The sequence below is a fragment of the Nannospalax galili genome, unplaced genomic scaffold (assembly GCF_000622305.1).
Source record: "Nannospalax galili isolate Female #2095 unplaced genomic scaffold, S.galili_v1.0 scaffold419, whole genome shotgun sequence".
Taxonomy (NCBI): Eukaryota; Metazoa; Chordata; class Mammalia; order Rodentia; family Spalacidae; genus Nannospalax; species Nannospalax galili.
In genome coordinates, this window is record NW_008343977.1 from 292,464 (window position 1) to 306,765 (window position 14,302).

The following is a 14,302-nucleotide window of genomic DNA, read 5'->3' on the forward strand; positions in this document are numbered from 1 at the left end:
TAAAAAGCGGAGAGCCAGATATGGTAGTGCATACCTTTAATCCCAGCACTCAGGAGGCAGAGGCAGGCGAATTTCTGTGAGACTGAGGCCAGCCTGGTCTACATAGTGAGTGCCAGGCCAACTGGGGCTACAGGGAGATCATGTATAGAAAAAACCCTGTGATATAGAGGAAATGAGACCTGGAGAAGTTAAATGATTAGCCTCGCACCACATACCTGCTACCTAGAGAAAACAGGTAACCTGACTCTTAGACCCAGGCTCTTTACAAATATGTTCCCTGGACTGGAGAGATGGTTTTGCAGTTAAGAGCACTCACTGTTCTTTCAGAGGACCTGAGTTCAGTTCCCAGCATCCACATGGCAGCTAACAACTGTCTATAACTCCAGTTCCAGGTGATCTAACAGCCTCTCTGACCTCTGTGGGCATTGCATGACGCTGGTGCACTTATATACATGTAGGTAATACACTCATAAACATAAAATAAAAATAATAAATTAAATAAATACAAACAAATATGTTCCTTAGCTATACTTAAAGGTGTGTGAATGTGTGTATGCATGTGTGTCTATTCAACATGAACCAATGGGTTCATGGAGGGCAGGTGTGGGGGTGCTGTACAGGCAAAGAGGAAATATAAAGAGGAGAAAGACGTCCTGAGGACCTCACACAGCTATTAATGACCACACCTTCACACAGTCTACAGAGGCCCCTTTAAAGCAACAACCACGGCTGGCTGCTGGCAGGGTACATAGCAATTTCTCACTCTGTCCTGGTGACAATTTGAGGAGACCAATTCAATAAAACATCATTTGCCAATTACTGCGGTTTCTGAGGAATTTCTTTGGGAAAAGTGTGAATTGCAGTAAAAAGTCCTAACCTTCTCAGGTCCCCAAAGCTTGCTCTCTCCAGCTTTGTTCTGAGTGGATGCACTAAGTAGCAGGTGAGGGGTGATGAGAAAGACGGAAAAAGACACAGGAGGTTCAAAGCAAAGCAAAATAAACCCAAACCCATCAAACTCAGAAAAGAAACATCCATGTAACATTATATATATATATATATATGCACACACACATATATGTGCATGTATAATTTATATACATATACAACCATACATATAACTCATTTACATAAACAACCCTCTGGCTTTAAGGGTTCCTTTTTATGCCCCCCAAAAGGATATCTAGTGTCATTGTGACTTCATAGCTAACAAGCTAACATAGCTTCATATCTTCAGATGCTGGCTCAGAATCTGCATCTTGTTGGGGCATTTAAACTATCTATTCAGTGGTCAGCTTGTAGCTGTAAAAGACTTGTTTTACAGACTCAGAGGCCATCTCTCTTTCGCGCTTCCTCCTTAACACGTCTAACCTCCAGCAAAGTTCATGTGGGAATATAAATCTTGAAAGTAGAGTTTGTTTTATTATATTCCAACTAACACAGCCCACTAAATATTATTGCTTGAAGTACTTAGACACCATTCAGCGATATCTTATTTCGAATACAGGAAGGTGAAGGCCCAAATCCCACATGATCCCAACATTTGGTCCCATCCTGAATCTTCCTTCACTTCTCACCTAAGACGATGGACTTTTCAATATGAAAGATGTGCAAAGGCATTCCACTGAATCAGAGAACTAATTTTGAACTGGCATTCTTTTCTCTTTTTAAGGAGATCTAAAACAAAAGTCATTAAAAACTGTGTGACTCTCTGGTTCAAACTTTACGCTAATAAAGATCTGTTTGAGACTCATTTCAGAGTTCCAAGGCCTCTCACAGAATAGAACTGAAATAAAAGAAGAAAAAGCAGAAGGTCTGAGAAGATGGCTTAGTCGGCAAACTGCTTGTCACACCAACTTGGGAACCTGAGTTCAAGTCCTTGAACCAATTAAAAAAAAACCTGGTGCAGCAGTGGTACCTGTAATCTCAGTACTGGAGGGTGGAGATAGGTGATCCTGGAGTTTTCTGGCCAGTGTACCTGGAACAGTGAGGTCTGGGTTCCATGAGAGACCTCGTCTCAAAAAAATGAGGTGGAATGCAGTTGAGGAAGACACCGAACACTGACCTCTGGCCTCCACACACACTCACATGTGCATACAGAGAGAAGTAAAAATAGGAGACAAGAGAAAGCTTGTCTTTGTTTGTTTGTTGACACTTTGTTTACCACAGTGTCAGCAGAGTAAGTGGAAAGCATTCAATGCATGCTAGATAAATAAACTAGCAAAAGAAGTGAAGGAAGGAGGAATTCCTCACACATCTCTGTAAGTGCCTATGGTCATTGTTTTCCCCTGGTCCATGAAAATGTGCTGTTGATGCCGCATGGACCATCTCCCACAGCTGGATCAGACCAGGGTAAACAGCATCTTATTAAAGAACAGGACGGAGAAAGAATGCTGTTTTGTGTATGAAGGTATCACAGTGACAGGAGTAAAGCTGCCTCAAGAATAGTGCTCCCTTCCCCACACCACCAGCACCGCCACCAAGGCTGTCCCAGGATGCCACGTCCTGATTCTCACAGTGACTCTCTCAGCCTCAAGTTCCTCATCTGTAAAAACGTGGTAATGCTAGTTAAAGTTGCTAAATGAAAATCGATGCATTTTTTTTTTTTTTAAATTTAGAGATAAGATCTTGCTTTCTAGCCTGGGCCGACATGGAACCCATGTTCCATGCTTTCTAGCCCTGGCTGCTAACAGCAAATCCATAAATCCAGCTTCAAGGGATCCCCAAAGCCCTCTTCTGACCTTTGTAAGCATTGCATGCATGGGCACATATACATGCAGGCAAAACACTCATAGACATAAAATAAAAATAAAATTTTAAATCACTTAAACAAGAGACATACTTTAATTTGAAAAGATTGAAAATATGCAGATTTATAAACATATCCCAGACAGAGTATAAACAGGCAGTTCATAGAGGAAGATTTCTGAATTGCCCATGAATTTATGAAATACATTCAACCTCTAATAGGAATGGGAAGCTGAACTGAAATAAGGGGATTCTGTTTTCTACCTGTAGCAAGATAAGCAGAAAATTTAGCAGGTGGTGATAGCCAGCATTGGTGAGGTTGGAGGGAGACAGGTATTGCTGACATCATGATAAAGTGACTGGGATTCTCAAGGAATTGAGGGCAGGGGGTGCTTCAGGCACAGGGACAGGGGAGTATGGCTTCTCTCTTCAGAATAAAGACTTGGAGATGACAAAGTACACGGGGATGAGCTTTATCAATAAATTAGGTCATCGTAGAGCACAGGGAACCTGCCAGGCATGACCAGGCACATCTGTAATTCTAGCACTTAAGGGGATGGAGGCAGGAGGATCAGGAGTTCAAGAGGCCAGCCTTGGCTACATAAGATCCTGTATAAACAAATTTAAAAACAAAACAAAACAAAAAAACCTAACAGCCTAGTCTACATAGTAGACTGGGGCTACAGGGAAACCCTGTCTCAAAAAGACCAAAAAAAAAAAGAAAAAAAAAGAAACAACTGTGAGGCTGGAGAGATGATGGCTCAGTGGTTAAGAACACTGGTTGTTCTCACAGCACCCACATGGCAACTAACAGCTGCCCGTAACTCCAGTTCCAGGGGTTCCAAGGGCCTCTTCTGTCTTCCATGGGCATTGCACAACATGGGTGCACTTACCTACATGCAGGCAATACACTCATACACATAAAATAAAAATTAAAAAACAAAAATGAAAAAACTCAAAAAGCAAAAAAGAGGCCTCCAGACCTGTTTCTGAACTTTTTCTTTTGCGCTCCAGTATAATTCTCTTGGTCAGATGTGTTTCGTTCTTTCCACCTGCCTTCCTGGTCTCCCTAGATGAAATGACATTGTATGGGTAAAATACATTACAGGATATTTAAAAGAAATCTGATGCACCACATTATCATTTTCACAATGATAATAAAATGCACTGATATGTTCCTATAAGAAGTACAGAAAAAAAAGTTGTAACATTGAACAAAATCTGTCCACCGTTGCCTGAGTGCTTTTGTTCTGCCTCCAAACAACTTAAAACATTTTGAAAGATGCCTCTTCAGCATCTTTAGCTCCAAAGATGCTAAAGCTTTGGTCAGCTTGTTTTCTTTATAGAAACGAAATAAGATGGTTTGCTGCTTGCCCACAGCTGGGCCTGTCTGAAGCATTCACAGTCACTGGTCATTGCAGAGAGCCCACATAGGAGAAGCCAGAGAAAGTGCTCTTAGCAGCTGGCTCCGATGCTCAGGCCACAGGCCTCAGTGTAACTTGTCAACCCTGCAGTGGGAGGCTGGGATGCAGGATTTGGGCCATACCTTCTTTTGTCTGCATTTTACTGTCACAGCTGCTACTGTTTCTGTGGGTGACATCTGGACAGGCTTTCATCACTGGGAGAGAAGAGTTCCACAGTCCAGAAACAAGAGGGTTTCTCAGACAGAATGAAACTTTCTCCTGTAAAATTCTGGGCATCATCTTCAAAAGTCAGCTCTTCCAAAGAAAATGTCTGGGCCTGGGAAGATGGTTTAGTGGTTAAGAGCACATACAGCATTTGAAGAGGACCCCCAGGGCCCAGGAACCATTGCAGAAGGGGGAGTGGAAAGACTGTAAGAGCCAGAGGTGGTGGATGACCACAAGAAAACAAGAGTTTTCCAGGTAACAGGGAACTTGCTCATATAGACTTATAGCAGTGGTGACAGCATCCACAAGACCCATGCAAACTCAAACCAGACAAAAATCCAGCACAGAAGTGGGGAAACGGGCAAGAAGCCCCAATCTTAGCTGAAGAACTTGATCACTGTTGGGTGAGAGAGAATTAGTCTTCTTTAAGGGTGTGTCGCTTAGATGGATTAATCGGGCTCCGGTGGATGAACTCACACTGAGGGCCATTTGGGGACACAAACTTGACTAGATAGGCCTTAACATATATGACAGAATGCATAAAATATGGTGGGGGGGTAGTTTAAATATGATCAAGATGTATTATATGAAATGCACAAAAATTTGGTAAAAAAATAATGAATCAGGGCTGGTGAGATGGCTCAGCAGGTAAAGGGATCTGCTGCCAAGCCTGACAACCTGAGTTTGATCCCCAAGATCCACATGGTAGAAAGGAGAGAACCAACTTGTCCTCTGACCTCCACATGGCACATGCTCCCCACTTCCCTCCAGAATGAATGAATAAGCAAATAAATAAATAATACATGTAATAAACATTTTAAATGAGTCATTGCCACATGCAACGATATGAATATGCTCACAGTAATTATACAAAATAAAGGAACAAAGTCTCAGAAAATTACGTTCTTTATGAGTCCACAGGGAAAAAGAATAAATTAATGATTGCTCATGGCTGGAAGTGTGAGGAGTCATTGGCATGTGGCATGAGGGATATGTTCTATATATCGATAATGATTGTGGTGATGTGACTATATTTGTCAAAACTCATGAAAATACACATTTATAAGAGGGAATTTCACTGTAAATAAGGAAGATACTTAAAAAAAAAACCCCTGAATTTACTTAAGTGGAAATCAAATGAGATGCCCACAATAGGTCAGTCTACCATCTCCACCCCACACTACCATGCTAACCAATGGGTTAGATATCTCTATTGGTCCAAGCCAACAGCATATTTTATTGTTACACTTCCCTATGATGAAGTCTTCAACAGGTCATGATTGAATAATGGATACAGCTAGCATCAGCAAGCTGTGACTACTGGGGATAGAATAAGATACTAAGTCTTTGAGTCTGGTCTTAGACAATGGATCTCAAAAAATAGAGAGTTGGCCAAAACCAACTACATCAAAATTTCTTGTGTGTTGACCTCCTGAACCCATCTTAGCAAATCATAGAGTATCTTGTTAATGGAAGCTGATTTCACAGGGTATTCCCCAGTTAAAACAAAAAAGAAAAAAATTCAGTTTGTGTTGATGGAACATTTGTGTCACGGTTGGTTTCTTGATACCAATCTATAGGAAATCCCTTTTGGTAAGAGCTCGAAGTTCATGTTATGTTAGAATGTTAAGTGCCACAGTTTCTGGAGAATTTCAGACTTGGGGCTTCTTCATTATGTAATAGATACCCCTCAAATTTCTAGGGAAGGTTTCTCTCAAAGTTCTTTATTTATATTTTTAATCTCTAAAATATCTGCTTCAAATTAAGAAAACAACAGACATATTACTATTTATCATGTGTGAAAGATACTCCAGAAATGTCAATGGGCCCCTTGATGTTCTAAACTCCACTTAACCATTCACCTGTTGATGAGCATTTAGGTTGATTCCATACCTGACTTCTGTGAATAGTGCTAAAGTGAACATGGATGTTCCCTTTGGACATATACTTAGAAGGGGTATAGCTGGATCATATGGAAGTTCTAATTTTTAGCTTTTTTTCTTTAAAGCAACAGTTTCATTCAACTATAAAGAAGAATGAAGTCATACCTTTGCTAGAAGATGTATGCAACTGGAGGCATGAACATGAGAAGAATTCAATGCAGAAAGACAAATACTGTGTGTTTTCTCTCATCTGTGGGACCTAGAATACTTTACATAGAAAATCACATGTGATCTCGTGTGTGTGTGTGTGTGTGTGTGTATGTGTATGTGTGTGAAGGCAGAATGGAAACTAGGAGAAAAGAGGAGACTAGGCTGAGGGGAAAGAGGGAAGGGGATAAAAAGGAGGGAATGAGAAAGGTGAATATGGTCAAAGTGCATGATACACTTGAAATTCTCTGTATGAAACCCAACCCTATGTACAATAATACACTAATAAAAAAATAGAAAACTCCTTTAATCCCAGGACCCAGGTGGCAGAGGCATTCAGATTTCTGTGAATTCAAGGCCAACCTGGTCTACATAGCAAGTTCCAGGCCATGGTGAAACCCTGCCTCAAAATTATATATATATATTTTAAATTATATATATAATATTAATTTATATATGATTTAATTTATAATTATGTTATGTATGAATTTATATATATCCCATTTAAAGGGAATGCCCACATTAGGAAAGAAAGGGAGTGGAGGCTTCATTGTATTTCAAAACCTCTAAGTGAAACCTTCTCTCTAAGAGAGGAGCCATTACAGGACAGCTCCTTTTCACCTGAAGCCATTTGTTTTCAAATAGCCTCATTAACGTTATCTCTGAAAGGAACTTGGCCATCACATTTATATCAAATACCAGAAAACTGTCTTTGAGTTTTGAAAGGTGTCTGAGTCACTTACGAGCCACAGGGCTCTGTGCTTGAGGAAGAGCTTCCTTGGTGTTGAAAGGTGTCTGAGTCACTTAGGAGATGTAGAAGGATGGCTCCCTGCCAGCACGTGGGTTGGGGGAGCATCTGAGAAGCTCAAAGTTCATGTTGGCTGTTTGCATTAATCACCTTAATTTGACTAGCAAGCCTGAAGTGACAGCTCAGCATCAGTCTGGCATGAAAGCCAGGCACCAAACAAAGGAAAACAAAAAGGGGGAGCCTTAAGAGAGAAACCCCCCATTTACTTCTATTATAGTTGAGAATTTCCAAAATGTCATCAAAAGCATAAAGAACATGAGGGAAAGAGAAACAGTAAAGGGGAAGCCCAGGTAAGATTCTCTGTGCCCAGCACAATCAAGTTGTGAAATGCGAGCACTTTGGTATTAGGTACACTGTTCAGGAATCCAACCAGATAATTTTTGATGCTTACATATTCAGAGTTTGTCATTTTCTGTTAAAAAACATATAACCCTGCTGTCTCAAGACCTGAGTATTTTAGAATCTCGTCAAAATAAGAAAAGACATTATTTACAAGGAAACTGAAGGTAAAAGCAACATCCCTAAGCAAAAAAAGTCAAGGACTGGGGATGTAGCTGGAGTGGTAGAGTGCTTGCTTAGCATGTAAAAGGCCCCGGAGTCCATCACTAGCAATGAATAAACAGAGCATGACTCGGAAGGTGGAGGCAGGAAGACCAGAATTTCAAGGTCATCCTCAGCTACATAGTGAGTCTGAGGCCTGAGATACATAAGGCCCCCATCTCAGAAAACAAAACAAACAACAACAACAACAACAAATTCAAGTCATACAACAGAATGCTTCAATTCCTAGGCAAGGCACTCAACTTTCCACAGTTTTCAACTCCAACATGAAGCTATCAGTTTGTCTAAAGTACATTTCTTAGTCAAATATGATGCCTGAGAAAATAAGACTTCTTTGACTTTTTTGAAAGGGCAGCTCAACCTAGTGGTCATGTGACACACTCTTCCCTAGAGATATGCAAGTATCTTCTCCAAAAATTCTTTTCCTTTTTTTCTTGAAATGCATGTCCCACAGAACACTACTAGTTCTATAGGATACATTTGTGCTTAAAAAAAAAAAGTTTTGTGGAATGAGATGAGCAAAATTGCTTGTGAGAATCTATTTTAAACAAACAAGAAGCAAAACTCTTGGGAACCTTTTGTATCCCTGTGTCTTGTGGATCTCCACAAACAAATACCACATGTGATGTTTCCCACACTTATTTGATAAAGGAAACTTCTTAGTTCTGTCATCCATAAATCTTTTCATGCCGACAGTTCCTGTCTCCCTCAAAATTTTTCTTCCCAAGGCAGATTACACTACTCTGACTCTAAAAACTGTTAAATTTAATCCTCTGGTCAGAATCCCATCGCCAGAGACTATACATTTGCTCAACAGTGTGATTGACGCAGTCTACATCCAATCCACTCCTCACGAGTTTATGGTTTGTGTTAGAGGCATATCTTTTATAGAAGAGTAGACTTTCCCACCTGGACTTATTACAGTTATGCTACAATTACTTCTCATGTGTGGATAACATAAAAATAAAATAATATGATCTCACAGCACCCTAAAACAAATTGCAGGCTCATAATGTTACCCTCCTACCAAATAGCCAGCTTGCTTATTGCTCCATCCTAAAATTTTATAATCTTTAAATTCATGTCTTAGATGCTAGTCATAAAACATAATGAAGGGCTGGAGAGATGGCTCAGAGGTGAAGAACACTGGTTGTTCTTGCAGAAGACCTGGGTTTGAATCCCAGCACCCACATGGCAGCTAACAATTGTCTGTAACTCCAGTTCCAGGGGATCCGACAGCCTCTTCTGTCCTCCACGAGCATTGCACGACACAGGTGTACTTACCTACACACAGGCAATACACTCATGCACATAAAATAAAAATAATAAATAGAAAATATTTTTTAAAAAAACATAGTGAAATATTCTGTGTATTTAGTAAGCCAGAAACAGACAGACTTCTCTCTCAAGCCATAGCTGGCCCTCTTATTCATAAAATAAATACTAAGAATTTCTGTTCATGGGGATGGAGAGATGATGACTCAGTGGTTAAGAATAAATATTGCTCTTGCAGAAGGACTTGAGTTTGGTTCCCAGCACCTTTATCAGAAGGCTCACAACTGCCTGTAACTCCAGCTCCAGGAAATCTGATGCCCTCTTCTGGCCTCCACAGGCACATGTACACCTGTGGTACACATAAACTCACACAGGTACACACATACACATAAATTAAATCTTTTTAAATATGTTATGTTTATAATCATAAGACTTCCTTATAATACCTAACTTCTAAGTTTTGCAAAGAACAAACCGCATCCTCCTTTCAGTTGCTTGAACTGAAACTTCAGTTTTCTTTGAAAGAAGGAATCAATTTGATTTGGACCAATATTCATTTTGATTAAGTCCAAAAATTTTATACATATTTTATAATGTCTTTAAAAAAAAAGTATGGCTTCATAGCATTTGGAAGAAAACAAAGCTCACTCAGGGTGGGAGGCAGTATCTTCTGATTTCACAGAGAGCTCAGTGCTTGAGTCATCCTGGTAGTTTCAGCCTTAACTACCCAGAGCTGAGTCACAGGGGTGGGATGAAGTGGGGTTATACTGAGTTTGAAATTTGCCCAACAACTTTAGTAGGTGGCCACACATGATGGTAACTTGTGGAGACTACCTCATATGTTACTACCATACAAACTTTCTCTGGTTCCTTTCTATCACTCCCCAAATACTGATATATTTAGCTTTGTTTCTCCCAAATTCCCTCTTTTCCTGAGGGGAATGATGTGGCTCCTAATAAAACAACCCAGAATATTTGGACTTTTATAGTTTAACACTACACACCCTGAAGTTCTTCAGCGAGAACAGGAGTCACCCATCAACATTCTTTGAATAAAGACCAACTGCTCTTTCTTCTTAAAACTTTTAGAGTCATTGTGTAGAATAAATGAGTTTATAGATGGAAAATCATTTGAATAAGGTCTAGCACAGAGTTTGTGTACTTACTCAATGGAAAAAATGTTACATTTCTCTACTGTAACCACTGCTTCTATTACAACTATCAGTCTCTCATTCAGTCACCAGGGAGTGCCTTGAAAATCAACTACAGAATAAGTGAGGTGTGTTTTAGATCTTTGCTTCTCCGAGTGTGGTCCATGTGGTTGGCAGACTGACTGCAACAATGTCATCAAGTGTATTTCCTGCTTTTTTCATTGCTACCACCAAGTACTTGACAAGAAGAAACTTGGTGGAAAAAAGGTTTACTCTAAATGATAGATGGAGGGATCACAGCAAGAAAGGATGGCAGGTGCATGAAGTGGCTGGCCACACTATGTTCACAGTCAGAAAGCAGAGAGAGGTGAATGCTGGTATTCATTTGATTCAGTCTGGGCACCCAGCCCCCATTTATGGTAGATCTTCCTCCTTCAGTTAAACCATTCTAGAAATGCTTTCATTGACATACTCAGAGGTGTGTCTCCTAAGTGATTCCAAATTGACCTTGTAAACAATGGAGATTAACTATCATAGTAAGTTACTTATTAGACAGGTAGAATCTTAGGTCCCATCCCAGATGTCTAGAATTTACATTTAGCAAGCTCTATATGTGATTAACGTGCACATGAATGTTTGAGATGCACTTGGATAGCAGAATGGTCTGGTTAATGGAACTTGTTTCGTATACCCTATATGGATGATCAAAATTTCAAAGGTTTCAAGGTAGAATATAACAAAAGAAACTTGCTCTTTGAAATTGTGAGGAACACACACAAGAACACTTAGTGTTCTGTGTCCTGAAATTTGTCCTCGTTGACATGCAAGAACTGGAGTGGAAATGTGGTTGCTACTAGCACCTACTACCTACTGGGCGTTTTGTTCTGTGTATTTCTTTAAAAAATTATCTTACATATAGTAACACAATTTATATATTAAATACGCTATTTAATATAGTTTTAAACAGAAGAAAAAGGGAAAAATTTCAGGTTATAAAATAAATTTCTAAGTTGGTCAATGAGAAAAATATATTCATTGGCTAATGTCTAATTCCTATTTCATTAATGGTCAATAGAATTCAAAGAAATGACCAACTTTCATGATCACTGTCTCAAGGGGATAATACATGTTGGATTCTTATGGAATGTAGAAGTGGTTCTTGTTATTTCAATGCCCAGAAAGTTGAATTCACATAACCACCATGAAAAGAAAAAGTCTTAAAATTATGCTTTTTTTTTTTAAAGGCCATTTCTTGGGGTTGGAGAGATGGCTCAACAGTTAAGAGCACTGAGTTCTCTTACAGAGGACCCAGGTTCGGTTCCCAGCACTAACATGGCAGTTCACACCTGTCTGTAACTCTAGTTGCATAGGATCTGACACCCATGGGCCTTGCACACATGCTGTGTACTTATGTACAGGCAGACAAAACAATTATACACATAAAGCAAAAAAAAATTTAAACAAATTGGTCATTTCTTGTTCTCCTCTCTAAATGTTACAGTAAACCCACAGATGCATTTATTCACATATGTACATGTGTACATTATAGACTAGGATTCACATATGAAGGAAAACATGCCTGTGTAATTCTTTGGTGTCTCAAATATAGAATATGAAAAACTAAATTTGTGATCCTTGTCTTTAGGTTGGATTCCACAGTTCTAGATGCTATGATGGAATTCATTAGGAGACATTTTCTGATAAATGTAGTAAGGGAAAAAAGCAGAACCTGGAGGAGGAGGAAGCAAGGTCTAGCAAAAACCCAAGGAAAATAAAACTTGATGCAATCCTTTAGGAGAGTCTAGACACAGAAATATACTCTTACAACTCAAAGTGCAGTCCATGAATCAATAGGTTGACATCATTGAAAAACCAGGAAGAAGACTCTTAGACTCCACAGTAGCCCTAATGACTTGGAATTTGCATTTTAACAAGATCCTCAAAGTAATTCATAGGCACGTTAAAGTTTGAGAAACATTGGTTTGGTCATACTAAGCTGTCCCAATCAAGAGTAAGCAAAATAGGGTATTTTTTAAAAAAAATCTCACAGTTGTATCAGGTTTTGAATAAAGGGTATCCCTCTAGGGTCCTTAATTATCCTGGCAAATTCTGTTGTGATTTGAATGTGCACTGTCCCCCATAGGCTCATATTTTGAGCACTTGGTCCCCAGATGCTGCTGCTACGTGGGAAGGAAGAACCTTTAGAAGGTAGAGACTTGCTTGAAGAATTACATCACTGAGTAGCCTTGAGGTTTTGTAGTCTGGTCCCAGTTCTTGTTCTCTCTCTGCTTCCTGACTGCTGATGCAATGTGACCAGCTAGACCTATGCTCCTGCTACAGTGCCTTCTCTGCCATGATGGACTGAATATCCTTGGAACTGTGAGCCAGAACAAACCCTTTATCCCTTAAGCTGCTTTGGTGATATTTTTGTCACAGTAATGTGTGGCTTGGTGGTAAAAAGAGCTTGCTGCTCTTGCAGAGGACCCAGGCTCTGTAAATAGCACCCACATGATGTTTCACAACAGTTCCAGACGATCCACCTCCTTCTGAGGGCACCAGGTACACATGTGGTGCACACACATTCATATAGACACTCATACACATAGAATTAAATATATTTTTAAAATCTCAAATGGGGCTGGCAAGATGGCTCAGTAGATAAGAGCACTGGCTGCTCTTGCAGAGGACCTGGGTTTCATTCCTAGCACCTGCAGGGTGGCTCATGATAGTAAATCCAGTGCCAGGGGATCCAACACCCTCCTTCTGGCTTCCACAGGCATTTCATGACACAGATGCACTTACATGCATGCAGGCAAAACATTCATACACACAAAATCAAATAAATAAAAATTTAAAAATAAAAATCTCAAATGATGGACAGAGGATGAGAAAAACATACTAGTTTCCATTCACCTTATTCTTTAGCTCTTTGTCTGGTCTTCCCCAGCACACACACTGTCCATCATCCACAGGAAGTTGGAGATCACTTTTCCTCATTTACCAATAGGTCACCAGTCCTTTCAAGTCCATTTTGCAAGGGTTCCCAACTCTTCTTTGTTCTCTATCACCTTGCTCTGTATTCTGAACTTTAAGTCCAAGTTCACAAATATTCTACCCCAGGCTACCACGCTCCCTTCACTGTTCTAAAGTCATGTCCTGTCTCATCTCCCTTAAGGCATCTTGACACATCTTTCAAGATACAACACAGAAGTTCCTGCTAATCTTTCTTGGAAGAAATGGTCATTCTACCTTCTCTTCCCACAGTGGCATTTTTGTGCATTCTTTAAATGATGTATTTATCTAATAGCAATTCTGCTCTTGTTAGTCACTCATAGGAGTGACATTCGGGTCAATTCTGGCACCACATGAAGGCACAGAATATGCAAAGAAAGAAATGCCCAGGACTGATGGATTCACTGATGAACCCTAACAGCTCTTTAAAGATCCAGAAAATAGAAAGAGAAAAAAATACATTCAAATTCATTCTGTGAAGCCAGTTTCATACTTATTCCAAAACTGCAGAAGGAGAAAAAAAGAGAAAGAGAGAGGAAGGAAAGAAGGAAGAAACATGGAAACTATAGACCAGTTTCCATGATAAGCAGCCTTCTCTAAAGGAACAAAACCAGTAGAATGTACACATATCACCCATAATCTCACAGCAGCCATGGTTACCTTCATAAGACCTTCACAAGATGAAGCCAGCCTAAATCCTGTCATAGATGGGGTAGATGATCTTCAGGCCCCATGCCTTACTGAAGAGCTATTGGCAGCTAATAGCTGCTGGGGTTGGGGGCGGGGAATCATTCTTTTTTTGAGGGTGTGACCACTGGTAGGTTTCTCATGCTCCAGTGGATGACCCTACACCCATGCACATATGGGCAGCATGAATTGGACTCAGTGGGTTCAATTAAAAAATGAAAGATGAAGTTAGGAGGAGGGAGTGTTAGGGGGATGGGGGTAGATAGAGTTATATTTCATTGTATACATGTACAAAATTTTCAAAAATAAAGCAAAATTTGAAAAAGAATGTGTGATATAGTCTAA